Genomic DNA, 14,837 nt, shown 5'->3' with positions numbered 1-14,837 from the left:
AGGAAGATGAAGGAAGAGGGCCCAAGGTGGGCAGAAACAGTGCGAGAGGGAAAGCAGGGGCAGGGGCCCCAATGAGAAGGATCTCCATCTTACTGGCATTAAGGGAGAGATCAGTGGATGGGCACCAAACCTGAATCGCGGATAGACAGTCAGGAATGAGAGAGAGAGGTGTCTGAGGGGAGCCTGAAGGAAAGCTGAGTGTCATCTGCATAAGAGGGGATGGTAGAGATCAGGTGTGCCAAAGGGGCAAAGAGGTTGAAAAACCAGGGTGAGAGGATGGAGCCCTGGGAACGCCACAGGTATGGAGAGATGTGAGAGGGCGCTAGAGAGCCGTCCAAGATGGCGGCCTCCCTGTGAGCTCCGCGGAGCTCCCCTAAAATCCTGACCAATCGAAGCTTCTGTGGCGTGCAAATTGTCCGCAGCCGCCTCCAGACTGTAGCCGAGGCGAATCCGAGCAGAACGGGGTATTCATACGTCGACCCTCGAACGCTGAGTCCCGTCTCCTCGACGGCGAAGAGCCCCCCTTCCCCCGTGCGGACGAGGCGCGGGCGCGGGCCGGGCTAGGAGGGGCCGGCGGCGGGGCGGGCCTGGGACTCGGGGGCGCCGCTCGGAGCTGGCGAAAACGAAGGAAAATCCTGGAGGAGCCACCACGGACGGACACCGAGGGGCTTCCCAGCCGTCGCCGAGGATCAGGTACACGCGCCCGTGCGCCCTCGCCCCCTCGCTCGCGCGTCCCGAGTGGATCCCCGGCTCCCCCGCCGAGGGAGGCGTGAGACAGCACAGTCCAAACCGGCCCAGCGGCAAGACCTCCAGAGAGTCACTCCACTAGAAAACGACAAGCCGGGCGCCCCGGGGCCCCTGGCCCGCCTCCCGGTGCCCCCCTGGCCCCTGCAACGCGCGCACCAATGGCGACTTCGAGGAAGACGGACAGATCGCAAAAAACGCTGAACTTCGAGGGCAGCTCCACGACCAAAGCAACTACCTCGAACAGCGGAGCGCAGTCTCCCGTCCAGGCCGCAGCCCAGGATGAAGAGGATGCCCACGGGTTCGACATCAGGGAAATCCTCCTTGATCTTAAGGCCGGGATCGGAAGCCTTGGAAGTAAACTCGACGCACTCTCCTCCAAGGTCGACCTACTCCAGCACCGGCTGGACAAACACGCCGACAGACTGGACACAGTCGAGCAGAGAGTGTCTGATCTCGACGACAGTGCAGCGGCTCTAACGTCCAGAGTGGCCTCCCGAGAAGTGCAAATGAAAGCAGTAAGCACCAAAAACGAAGACTTGGAGGGCCGTTCTCATCGCAACAACATCAGGATCGTGGGAGCCAGGGAGCAACAACTCACCGTGAAAATGGAAGACTACGTTGAGAAGTTATGTATGGACCTCTTCGGTACAGAAATCCTGTCCAAACTGTTTGTCGTGGAGAGAGCTCATCGAGTCCCCAACACCAGACCAACCCCCGGGGCTAATCCCCGCCCAATAATAGCGAGATTGCTTAACTATAAGGATCGAGATGCCATCCTACGGGCGGCTAGGGAAAAAGGGGATCTCCAGTACGACGCCGACAAGATCCAGTTTTTCCCGGACTTCTCCCAAGCGGTCCAAGTGCAGAGGAGATCGTTCATGGCAGTAAAGCGCAGACTGCAAGAGAACCAGATACAATATTCCATGCTCTTCCCAGCCAAACTCCGCATTCAGCACGAGGGCAGGACCCAGTTCTTTAACACCCCAGAGGAGACAAGCGACTACCTGGATCGCTCTGGCTGTAGACCCGCTACAGTCAACGGAAAACCGCAAAGGGGCGACAGACCAAGAAGAAACCCGCCGTAAAATTTGCCTATAGGACACCCAAAACGGCTGCACGAGACTTCAAGGTTGACTAGAAACGACCACCACAGTTCAACATTGCATCCGAAGGAGGGAGCCAGCCCCCTCTTGGAGGGCCACCTGCGCCCCGAGCACAGCAATGCTAGTTGTATTGTTAAAATGGGTTTGTTTATCACGGGCTTGTTGGGGGTTGCCCGTGCAGGGGAGAGAAGTTAGTTTAGCAAAACCGCCACAACCCACATACCCCAGTACCACGACAGTCACACGAAGAACTATGCATCCAGCAATTGCCACGTCCTCCCTGCTCCTCTGTGGAAAGCGACACCAGCCAATCCCGCGAGCCCCGTCTCGACATGATGATTTTTGACCCCTCTAGATGGCAGCGGCAACGTTGAAAATCGCCACCTGGAACATTCGTGGCGGCAATCAGCCTATGAAAATGAGGAGAATTCTTCAATATCTTCGGAGCCACAAAATCAACATAGCGATACTCCAGGAGACCCACCTGCTGCCCGCGTCAGAACAACATTGGGCCAGATCGTGGGGATGCCATCGGTACTTCTCATCCTACTCCTCATTTGCCAGGGGCGTTGCGATCCTGATCGACAGAAAAACTAATTTCAGCTTTATTGAGCTAAAGAAAGACACTGAGGGGAGGGCCCTAATGGTGAAGGGGATAATCGCAGGGAAAGAGGTGGTGGTGGTGAACTCATACGCACCGAACACAGATGGACCTGATAATTTCAACTGGGTAATGTCCCATCCGGACGCGACTAACACGACGACTGTGGTGTGGGGTGCAGACCTCAATACCACACTTGATCCCAGGCTCGACAGGTCCCATAACACATCGGGAAACCTATCCAAGGCCAGTATTCAGGTTCGAGAGATTTGTCAGGCCTTCAATCTATCTGATATGTGGAGAAGACACAACCACGACAGCAGGGACTACACCTTCCGATCAGCGGTACACAACACCAGTTCCAGAATCGATTATATCCTGGCATCCTCCCGTAGCCCTTTCAGATGGGGTGCGTCCCACATCCTGCCGAGGTCCTACTCTGACCATTCGATGGTGGTACTGGAGGTCACCCTGGCGGGTGTAACAGTGCCTGGCCTCAACTGGAGATTCAAGCCCGGTTCACTCACGGACACCGTATTTGCTGCAGAACTGCGTCATGAGATAGTCTCCTTCCTGGAGATCAACCAAGACTCAGTCGACTCCGCATGCACCATCTGGGAAACACTCAAGTGCTACGTACGAGGAATTTGCCTGACTAAAGAAAATGGCTTGTTGAAATCGATCCGAGGCGAATTATCCGACAAAGAGCGTCGTTTGAAAGAACTAGAGCAGAACCTCTCCGATACTCCAGACCCACGCACCCAAGCCGAGCTCAAAAAAGAACTCTTGGGGTTCAAGGAGACAGCGGACCGCAAGCTGAAGTTCCTGGGCCGCAGGCAACAGATCAGACAATACGGAGAGGGGCAAAAACCAGGTGCACTGCTGGCCAGACTACTAACTATAGACAAAGTCCCACCCCGCATTGAGTACATCGCGGATGCGCAGGGCCGGAGGCTTTACACAGAGGAGGAGATCTCCAATGTTTTCCGAGAATTCTATCAAAACCTGTACAGTTCAAAAGGAGCATCAGATCCCGTAGCGATACGAGAGTACCTCAATGACACGGAACTGTACTGGGTGAGCCAAGACCTGCGCGAACCCTTGAACGCGCCCATATCGCTCGAAGAAATTCGGACAGCAATCAAATCCTTGCCTAACACCAAAGCCCCCGGTCCCGATGGACTCAATGGCGAGTTTTACAAAGCGCACGTGGAGGTGGTGGCCCCCCTTCTTCTGCAAGTCTACGAGGAGGCGGTGGAGCGGGGGTCGCTCCCTCCCACGATGCGCGAGGCCAACGTAATGATGTTGCACAAAGCTGGAAAACCTACAGAGAACTGCGCCTCGTACAGGCCGATATCATTGATCAACCTAGACAACAAAATCCTAGCTAAAATTCTGGCGACCAGACTGCTCCCCTTGATGCCGGCTCTGGTGCTGGGTGACCAGGCCGGGTTCATCCCGGGGCGGAGTACGACATACGGCATCAGGAGACTGTTTGGCGTAATCGAAGCCCTGGACCCGGCGAAGCAGGCAATAGCAGTATTATTAGATGCCGAGAAGGCGTATGACTCAGTCGAGTGGCCCTTCATGTTCGCAACACTAAGGCAGATGGGTCTGGGTAACTTCTTCCTGAAGCTAGTAGCTCTGTTATATAACAAACCACGCTCATACATCACACTAGGGAACACCAAATCCACAGGGATCACATTGGAACGCGGAACGAGACAGGGTTGCCCTCTTTCGGCCCTTATCTTTGCCCTGGTGATGGAACCCCTAGCCTCAAGGCTGCGTGCCGAGCATTTAGGTCGAGGGATAAAGCTGGGTCCTCACAGGCTAATTGTCTCCCTGTATGCTGACGACGTCATGCTGTTCGTCAGTGATCCCAAACCAATCTCAACCCCGTAATGCGGGAGGTAACAAAATTCGGGCTAATGTCAGGCCTCAAAACCAATCATTCCAAATCGATAGTGTTCCCCCTGACCCCTAGCACTTTGGAGTTTGCAGATGACCACGGGTTCAAATGGGAAAACTCGAAGGTGCGCTATCTGGGGATCAAGATGTCACGAAGCCACCACGAGATATTTAGAGACAATTATGTAGTTACACTGCAGTTATTACAAGAACGTATTCAGAGATGGAAATCTCTACCACTAACGTTGTGGGGCAGGACCTCACTGAAAAAAATGGTTATACTCCCCAAACTTCTATATCTCTTCACAAATATCCCGCTACTTCTCCCCAATTCCTTTCTATCAAAAATCAAGAGCGCAATCCTTGAATTATTATGGGCGGGGAAACCAGCACGGGTAGCATACAACACACTTACTCTACCAATATCAAAAGGAGGCCTGGCTCTCCCCGATATAAAAAAATACTACTGGGCGGCACAGGCCCAATTCCTAAGCCACTGGTACTCAACCCACTATATCAGACCACATGTGCAAGTGGAAAGAGCCCTGGCTTCCCCCGACCTGCTAGCAGCAGTCATAATAAGCCACATTCCCGTGCCGCATAAAACGCTGAACACAGTCCTATCCACATATGCGATATGGAAGAAGATTGCTGGCGAATACGGAGTGGCTATACGATTTTCTCCCCTACTGCCGATAAAATTCATCCCCGGCATCTCCCTCACGAACGAAAGAGTGTTCCTGTTATGGATAGATAAAATAGGGATTAAATCGCTGGGAGACCTCTTCCCAGGGGGCACATTTATGACCCCCCAAATGGCAAAAGACCGAGGAGGGAACACATCCCTGGATGTCTTTCTCTATTTCAGACTTCGCCACAGTCTTCAGGGGCTATTCCCCACATTCCCTAAGCAACCCCCCACTTGGGATCTGTTACACAACACCATTTTGGCGCAAAGTGAAGGTAGACTGGTGTCAACTCTGTACAGATCCTTGGAAGGAGACACTCGGAAACCTCAACCCAGGGTGCAACGAAAGTGGGAATCAGCATTGCAGGGACCGATTAGTGAGGAAGACTGGGCCTACATTCTTCGTCAGACCCAGAAGATAGCGTTAAATTCCCGATTTAAGCTAATACACTTTAACTTTGTGCATCAAACATACTACACTCCAGTCAGGAAACATAGACACCACCCAGAGGCGTCAGCCCAGTGTGAGAGATGCGCATTTGCCAACGCTGATTTTCTTCATCTGGCATGGGGTTGTCCTGGTATCCAGCGCTTCTGGACTTCTGTTATACAAACAACATCCGACATTATAGGCGAACAGATAACCCCCTTACCGCTGAGTCCGCTTCTCGGCCTCACTAAATATCTACAGCCAGCGTCACGCAAGCTAGCAGCGCTCCTCATGGTGCTGGCACGTAGAAGAATTGCTATGTCGTGGGGTCGCGGCCCACTCCCCAAGATAGCTGACTGGGAGAAGGATATAACATACTGCCAAGATATGGACACCGAATTTATCCGAACCCTGCCCTTACATGCGCGCCCTCCCGACATCTGGGGGCCATACATCACCTACCTGATGAACAATGCTGAAGCTTCAAACTCGGACAATCCAAGCCCTCAGAGCGAGAGACCATGGGACGGAGGTACATAGAGGCAACGTGGAAAGCTTTCCATCTGACTCAGACAAAAGATGGCGGCATTCAAAGTCACGATGGACACGGGGTTGGGGGGCGGAGGGGCGGGAGGATTGTTGTGGGGGATTGCATTTGACGGCTCCCTGTTGGAGCACTGCTTATTTGTTACAGTAAAAAGTTAAAAAAATAAAGTTTCTAAAAAAAAAGGTATGGAGAGATGTGGCGGAGAGAAAGGGACCAAGTTGCACCTGGGAAGGGAAGTCCAAGAGGGAGGAGGTCAGCCACTCAAGGGCCTGATCTGTGATGCCCAGGTTCTCATGGACTCGATTAATTAGGATGGCGTGGTTGACCGTGTCGAAAGCAGAGGAAATATCAAGGAGGGTGAGGACAGAAGGAATGCTGTAATGAAGGTTAGAGAGAGGATCTTCACAGGTGTTCAGTAGAACAGTTTCCATGCCTCTGGCAGCTCTAAAGCCAGACTGACGGTCATGGAGACAACCAACAGATTCAATGTGGAGAGTAAGCTGGAAGATGGCCAGTTTTTTCCAACAGTTTGCCCAGGAAAGGTGTGATGGATATTGGGCGATAGTTTGCCAGGCAGGCAGGAAAGGCAGACAGCTTCTTGAGGAGTAGGTGCACAAGGGAGTGCTTAAGGGGAGAGGGGAACATTCCAGTGGTGAAAGAGTGATTACAGAAATTGGCCAAGGCTCGAGTGAGGGTGTCAATATGGTCCTTGATCGTTCTAGAGGAGCAGGGGACCACCTATTTGGACAACACTTTCAAAGATCGGGCTTGTCTAGAAACCTCATCAGGTATTGTCAGAGAGAATGAGGAGAAAGGAAGAAGGGAAGTAGAGCTGGCCAATGGGGGGCCAAGAGAGGAAGAGGGAGAGGAAGAGGAGATGGGGACTGGATGGCCTGAGTTTTAGCACAGATGTGAGAGAACAGAGCCATGCAGAGGGCCTGAGAGGGAACAGGAGAGGTAAAGACCACAACAGGATTGACCAGTTACTTACATATTTGAAAGAGTTTGGCCGTGTTGTTAGAGGCCACAGAGACGCAGGCTTGAACGTGTGTTCTCTTCTTGATGAGTGTTATTGCTTCGACTGGCATTTCAGTGGAACCAGTCTAGTTATGTCTAAATGTGGCCTGGCATGCTTTACTGTAATGTTGTTACACTGGTCTACATTGTGCTGCCAGTTTGACATGTTTTCATTGTGGTATGGCATTTTTAATAGCAAAGCATTAATGTTCTTGTGCACTGTTGGTGTTTTGCATGTATTGGATTGGTGTTACCTTACAGAACCATTGCAAACACTCTGGCTTTTTAGCCAATTTTTCTCAGAAAGTGTGCTGTATATTGCATTAAAACACATATTTATATCTTTCTCCTAGTGCAGTGTGTGTCATACCCCTTCAACAGCACATGTGTGCATATTGCACAAGCGTGATAACCTAGGCCGGCCCAGAGTGTGGCGCGACCCATGATTTGTTGATGATTTGGGGGGGCCCCCTCAGCATTGCTCGGAGGGGGACCCCCACATTTTGTTTTACGCCACTGGCTGCACTCACAGAATAGTAATGAAAGTCTCGGTTAGCTGGAGAAACAGCACCTCAGTCCAGCCTAGTAGAATACTTTGAAATGTCCTTTTTATTGTTCAGACAGCATTAAAATCATTGCTTGAAACCCACCCCCAGCATACAAAAAGCAGAATGCCAGCAACAAAATGACGCATTTCTCCTACTGCTCATAGCTTGGTCACATGATTTTGCCCACGCATCAGGCACACATTATATTCCGACAAATGTTCAATTCCCATAGACACAGAAAGAGGACAGGGTCACATCCCTGTTGATTCTGTGTTTGATCACAATTTGATCAGATGTTGTCAAGGGTTATCAGTTTTTATGATTGTTTAATACTACAACACCCTGAGGTACATAATGCAATTTTTCATAACATATTGTATGTGGCACCAAGGCATGATAGTATAAAATGCAGTTCCAATTGTACAATGTAGATGACCATATCATTCAGTAATATCCTAAAGTGCAAAGTGCGATTACATGTGCAGAAATATACAGCTTCGTGTTTTCAATGATACTTAATACAATTACATGGGCTATTCAATAAAGTGCAAATTGTAGTTTCCTATATTGTAGTGTGCAAAATAGCAAAGTATATTTCAAGATTTGAGAATAATACCAAATCCTGTTTCCTATGTAGTTATAGGGTATGATAAAGTGCTTAATGTCAATGAGATACCTCACATATTTAAAAATGAATATGTGTGGCTTTGTGGCTTCGTGTATGTTCCCTATACAATTTCACACTGTTTCACCAATCTGCACCACATTGTGCACAGTCAGCTGTTAGGACCCTCTTGACAGTACTGGCTACATGACATCTGCAAACCCCACCCCTTCCCCCGGATTTCAGCAAAAGTGCAAATTTGGATGTGGGTTTGTGGCTTCGCGTATGTTCCCTATACAATTCCACCAATCTGTACCAAATTTTGCACAGTTACCTGTATCTATGAGGGAATGAAAGCACAGGCAATGCCAGGTATATCAGCTAGTTCGATATAAATTTGATAAGAACCCCAATAAAGTGATGGCATTCAATACATTTTATATAAATTCGATTTACATTTGATAAGAACCTCAATCATTTTGATGACCCCCAAAATGTTTATTATGCATTCAATATCAATTTTTATTGAACTCATATAAATGTAATGACCCCCAAAAAATGTAATGTAAATTAGAAATAAATTTCATAAAAGCCCCAATAAATTGTATGGCCCCCAAACATTTTCATATACATTTGATATTCATTTGCTTGAACACCTATAAATGTAATGACCCCCAAAACATTGTATATAAAATTGATGTACATTTGTCAAGAACCCCAATAAATGTGGTGACCACCAATAAGTTGTATATAAATTTGATAAGAACCCCAATGAATTTGATTTTAAAAAATACAACTTTGAGAACGACCCTATCCGTTTGATCTTGAACTCTTCAAGGAATCTCTCTGCCTTAACACCTAGGCCATCACATCGCCCCTCGTGCCACCTGACTCGCTATACGTCACCCACCCCTCTCCTCCCTGCCACTCTGTACAACTGTACGCCTCCTCTGTGCCCCTCTGTATCTCACCCCCGCTGTATATCTGTTCTGTTGTTACTTCTGAAAAGCACTCTGCTATGTATCTGTATTGTTGTATACCTTTGTAGAGTGCTCTGTTGCTTCTCCGCTAGTTCCGCGCTCAATACATACTATAATAATAATAATAATAGTAATAATAATAACAATAATAACAATAAAATAAAAGAGTGCACATTAAATACATACTATTGCTATCATCTGAATTATTTCACAGTAATACTGAGCTATTTGGATGCCGGCCACCACGTTTAGGATGTAATAAATTTTGTACGCAGACTTGAGAGTGCACTGCTATATTTATTTATTTCAAAATAGATCTATACTCTTTATAGCGCTACCTAACTTTTATAACTGTTGTTTTATATATATATATATATATATATATATATATATATATATATATATATATATATATATATATTCATATATATATATATCAGTAAAAACACTTTGTTAAAGTGACGTTATGGTTACAAGTAAAACCGAACCTCCGTACCCAGAATTCACCAGTTATGGTAAGCTAAGCAACCAAAACTTGCACCACCACTGTGCACTGCTAAGACTAACACCCAGGACATCAAAGATGGCATCACAAATGTAATTGATGACATCACTGATGGCATCATATATCTAGGCCACTTCTTTTTGTTCACTGACATATCTAGGCCAGGTGGTTTTGTTTACTGGCAGTTAGAATATGAAAATTGGAATGGTGCTATATATTTAGACGTTAACCTTCTTGTATGTTACAGTTTGGTCTCAGCTCATGGTGCACATACATGTGGCAACAAGGAGACCTCAAACAGACTATTCATTGATACACATGAAGATTAACTTTAATGTTATTGAAATTTTCTGGTGCAGTTGTTTCTTATTTCCTTACTTTGTTTTCCCTATAAGGGCCTCTGATTTGTGGGATTTCATATGTATTCTTTGTATTAACACAAGCATGTAGAAAGTCTTGAATTGTTAGCTATGTTTCCATGTTTAACATTACTCAAAACTCTGATAAGATATTATTTAGATAACAAGCCTTCAGTGCCTTTGACCACCACTGTGCACAAGCTGTCCACATTACTGGACATTATTGCAAGACGTTAGTACTACATTTCTACTGGACAGCCCTACTATAATCACAGGTAAGAGAATGTTCTTTATAATTGCCAGAGGCTATGCCTTATTTTATTAGTGTATAGTTATTTTAAACTTTTAAAGACAACAGTTTTATAGACATGTTGAGTGCATATTTTAAACCCACATTCTCCTGTACTCTCTTTAAAGTTACAATGCATTTGATAAGCTGGGCTGCATTGCCATAACATAGCCAGAGGTCATGTCTTATGTTATTAGTCTATAGCTATTTACATTTTTTAAAGACACCTGTGTTATTGACATGTTGAGTGCATGTTTTAAATCCAAATTCTCTTGTACTCTCTTTAAAATTATGATGGGTTCCATTAATTGGGCTGCACGGCCATCAGTGGGGGATCCACGGGCTAGGGCTAACAGCATGAAACAGAGCCCATCAACAGCAATCCTAGATCTGTTCAACAAAGTCGAAATGTACCTCTGATGCCTCTTGGTTATAGCTACAATGTGGAGGAGGCTGCAGCGGATCAGATCTGCTTTTCTGATACACTAAGGGTCCCTGGAGCTGGGGCCCCTACAACAGATCAGAGGCCCTTTTGCATGGGGGCTAATCTACATCATGGGGGTGCTGCAGGTCGCAATCTTATTTCACCATGGGCCCTTGCAGCCGGGGCCCTACAACTAATCATTGTGCCTTTTCCGTGGGTGCTGATCAGCATCGTGGGGTGCTGCCTGCAGGTCACAATCTTATTTTACCAAGGGTCCCTGGTGCCAGGGCCCCTTCAACAGATCAGAGTGTCTTTTCCAGGGGGGGTGATCTGCATTATGGGGGTGCTGTAGGTCGCAGTCTTGTTTCACCAAGGGGCCCTGGAACCGGTACCCCAACAACACTGCCAGATGTCTTTATGTCAAGCACTAATCAATGTTCTAAGATCAAAATACCCAATCTTTGTAGATCGACAGTTCCATTATATGTGCAAACCACTGCTGGATGTGTAGGAATGGGGTTGGGACAGCTTGCAAGTCTTGTGTCATCATGCAGGATGCAGGATCGTTTGGGCTAAACACGACCCTTCTGGAGCATTGAACAACCTCAGGTGAGCAAGAGCTAAGGTGTTTAGATACGAGAGCAGTTTTAACTGCGCAATGTCACAAAAGACAAAAGCCTCAAGCCCCGGTACAGAACAATGTTACAAATAAACATGTTGTTGAAGTAGGGGCAAGGTCTAAATGGACTCGATCGAGCCACAAGAGAAGTAAACGTGTCTGCCAGTGGGTCGGGGGTGTTATGCTGCCAAACAGCATTGCTATGGACTGTGCTGGTGTTCCTGGTCTTCAGGCCATCGCAAAAACAGACGGCTGCTATAGCGGGGTTGCACATGCGTGTTAAACAGAGCAATGACACAGCCCGAGCTGTCGTAATCATTGATGATGATGACGCTGTGATAGCATGTAACACCTTGATAAAAACATAATCTACACTGTTATCTAATGGGCAAAATGTAACAGGTATTAGTTGTGAATTTGAAAATAATATAGGTAACTGTAATGATCAAATTATTGCAAATACTGTTGTCAATGCCCCTACCAAACCCATCCAATAACACCACCAGACCCGAGGGCAATCATTCACCAGCACATATAAGATCAATTACCAGTATGAGCCTGATCTCCTGCCGTATGAAAACATCAGCCTGTGGGACGATGAGGATATATTAGTGGGGCCTTGTGACAGGCCAGTCAATGAGCGTTTACAGTGTGATTGTATAGATGCAGCGCTGAGTGCTTTGAGGGCTGATGAGTTACAACCCTCTATTAATATGTCCACTCAGGAGGTTTGTGAAATGCTTTACAAACTCTTCCAAATGACCCCTGAAACATTTGTCGATGACTCGAGTACAAGCACTAAACACACAAGCACACACAATGATCACCATATTGAAACTCAAAAGAACTGTGTCAGAGATTCAGATTATGTGTGTGAGAAGACCCATGCTGTCCCCACTGATATTCAAGATGGTGGCGATGGTGGTGCGGTCAGTATCACTATTATAAATGACAAAAACGCATATATTGATCAGGATGCTGAAACTCAGATGAGCAATGTTAATGTCTTGGAGGGGGTGTGTGATAATCGCCAGGTGGGCCCTGCTGACACTCAAAAATGGTATTAAACGCTGGTATCAACACTATAGATGACACAGCCGATGTATGTGGGTATACAACATTATACGTGTGGGCCCAAGTAGGGTGTGAAACCCCCCCAACTCCAGCACAAAAGAGAGTACAAGAGATTCTGGATTTCAAATTTAAAAATGTTAAGGAACATTCTCTTACCCGTGCTTATAATAGGGCAGTCCATTAGAGATGTAGTACTTGTGTCTCGCAATTATGCCCAGTAACGTGGGCAGCATGCAAGTCTTGTATGTACACGTGTGCAAATACTGCATTGTGCACAGTGGTCAAAGGCACTGAAGGCTTGTTATCTTCACAGACCCAACCCGGCTGCTATCTCCGTATGGCAACAGCAATGTCTAAAGTGAAAAAAAGAAGGTTTAAATTTAAAAAATATGATCTCAACATGTCTGTAGATCAACTGTCTTTAGAAGTTTAAGATAACTAAAGATTAATAACACGTGGTTGGGCCTCTGGCTTTTTTAAGGATTATTGACTTACCTATTCTTCAGGAGAGTTTGACTCTGGGTCAGGCACCCGTCAGGTTTTGCAGAGCTGTCCTGTAGAGGGGCTGCTGATCGTCTTTTATCTCTACATGTGCTCTAACATAGGGTAGTTTCCTGAGCGTGGATAAGGCTTTGCTCTTCAAAGGGTCCACCTCATTGTTATCACCGTAGACCAGCTCAACTACTGTCTCAGTGTGCCACCCCATGATCCCAAGTTATCTTTTAAAGGCTATGGTAATGCCCTGTTAAGGATTATCAGATTGTGCTCACATTCACATGTCATACAAGGAGTAGCAATTGTGCTGTCTCATACAAACCGCCAAAGACCCTCTGCCGTAGCTAGAGCTGTTTTTATTTTTTTTAATGTGAAACCCCCCTGTAACACATAAAGACAGCATGTTCTGTTGTTTACAATAACATCTCAAATATACTTATTACCAAGCCTAACAACCAATGTTGTTATACTCCAAATACCATTAGACACACGCATTTATTAAGGACTGCGGTAGCGGCCCTGTAGTTATGGTTAAGTTGCTCAACTCATAGAAGGACCACTTTTCGGGCATCTTAAAACTTTGCCTCCCCCTGGAGGAATCCACACCAAAAATTGCAAAAAAGTATACGACCCCCTCGGAACGATTCTGCAAAGTTTGGTGTGGTTTCGTCAAGGGGGGGGCAATGTTATAGGGGGCATCTCAAAATGTGTGGAAATACTCATGGATGCAATTGAAAAACAATTCTTCTCACGCCTACAGCCCAAACCACTGGATGGATTTTCAGCAACTTTGCACCTGGAGCAGTGACTTGGTCCCTAAACAATGCTTTTGTAAATTTGGTGTAAATCCGTCCAGTAGTTTTTTAAAAAACTACCAAAGATTAGGTCACAAAATTAGTGATATCTGGGTCTGGTCCACAAACTTACTTCCCTACCCGATCTGCGGAGACTCCCCCCCTGGACCAATCAGGGGGTGCTGTGTGTCTGCAGATAGATTGGTGGGGAAAAAGTCTGGAAAACACATTTGGGGTTGGTCGAAAGAGGGCCTGGAAAAGGAGAGGGGTGGAATAAAGATGACATGGGGCTGTTTTTATAGCTGAAATAGGTATGTGCAGGTGCTGCGAGAATCCATGGACACCGCAGTAGTCAGCGGACAGTACTGTGAACAAACAGTTTGGAAAACACATTTTGGGTTATTTGATGAAGTGGGTGTGGAAAGGGTAGTAGGGTGGAATAGAGATTATATGGAGCTGCTTTCATAGGTGAACAAAAAGGGTTTGCAGATGCCGCTGAGTCTGCGGTCAATTTTAGTGTACGCTGACATTATTTCAATTGCAGGGGGTTCAGGGCGTGTTTTGTTATTTGACAGTATATTGTACGTACCTGTTATATGGTTTAATGATATTGTTGTGGTTGTGGCCAGTGTCCAGATTCTTGGGGACATGGCCTGCCCTAGCCACACACACAATAGTAATATGTGTATAGTAAATATAGGTTCTGTAGGGGGAGTATACAGTATTTGTAATATGGTGGAATGATATAATTGAAGTATGTATGGTATTTATGATTGTAGTACAATTGAGTATAGTGCTTATGTAATACGTATTTGTTTATACTTGGTATGGTTACTTAGTTGCATACAGTATTAAAGCTGGAATCTCTGGTTGTTTTACTGTGGAAAAAAATTGTATAATTTGTTAAGCAAGATATTTAAAAATATTGCAAACAATTTTATATATATATTGACTTTTTTTACCCTCATAAACAGTACATTCTATGTACTATGTTTGGCACAACATTAGTGTGTGCTACACTGTTGTTGTACTGACATTAATCATTGGGTCATTGGGGAAAAAAATCCATAGAGGATTTAAAAACAACTATTATAATTATGTG

This window comes from Ambystoma mexicanum, chromosome 1p (assembly GCF_040938575.1).
Source record: "Ambystoma mexicanum isolate Mex_15411 chromosome 1p, UKY_AmexF1_1, whole genome shotgun sequence".
NCBI lineage: Eukaryota > Metazoa > Chordata > Amphibia > Caudata > Ambystomatidae > Ambystoma > Ambystoma mexicanum.
Note: the sequence above shows the minus strand (reverse complement) of the source record.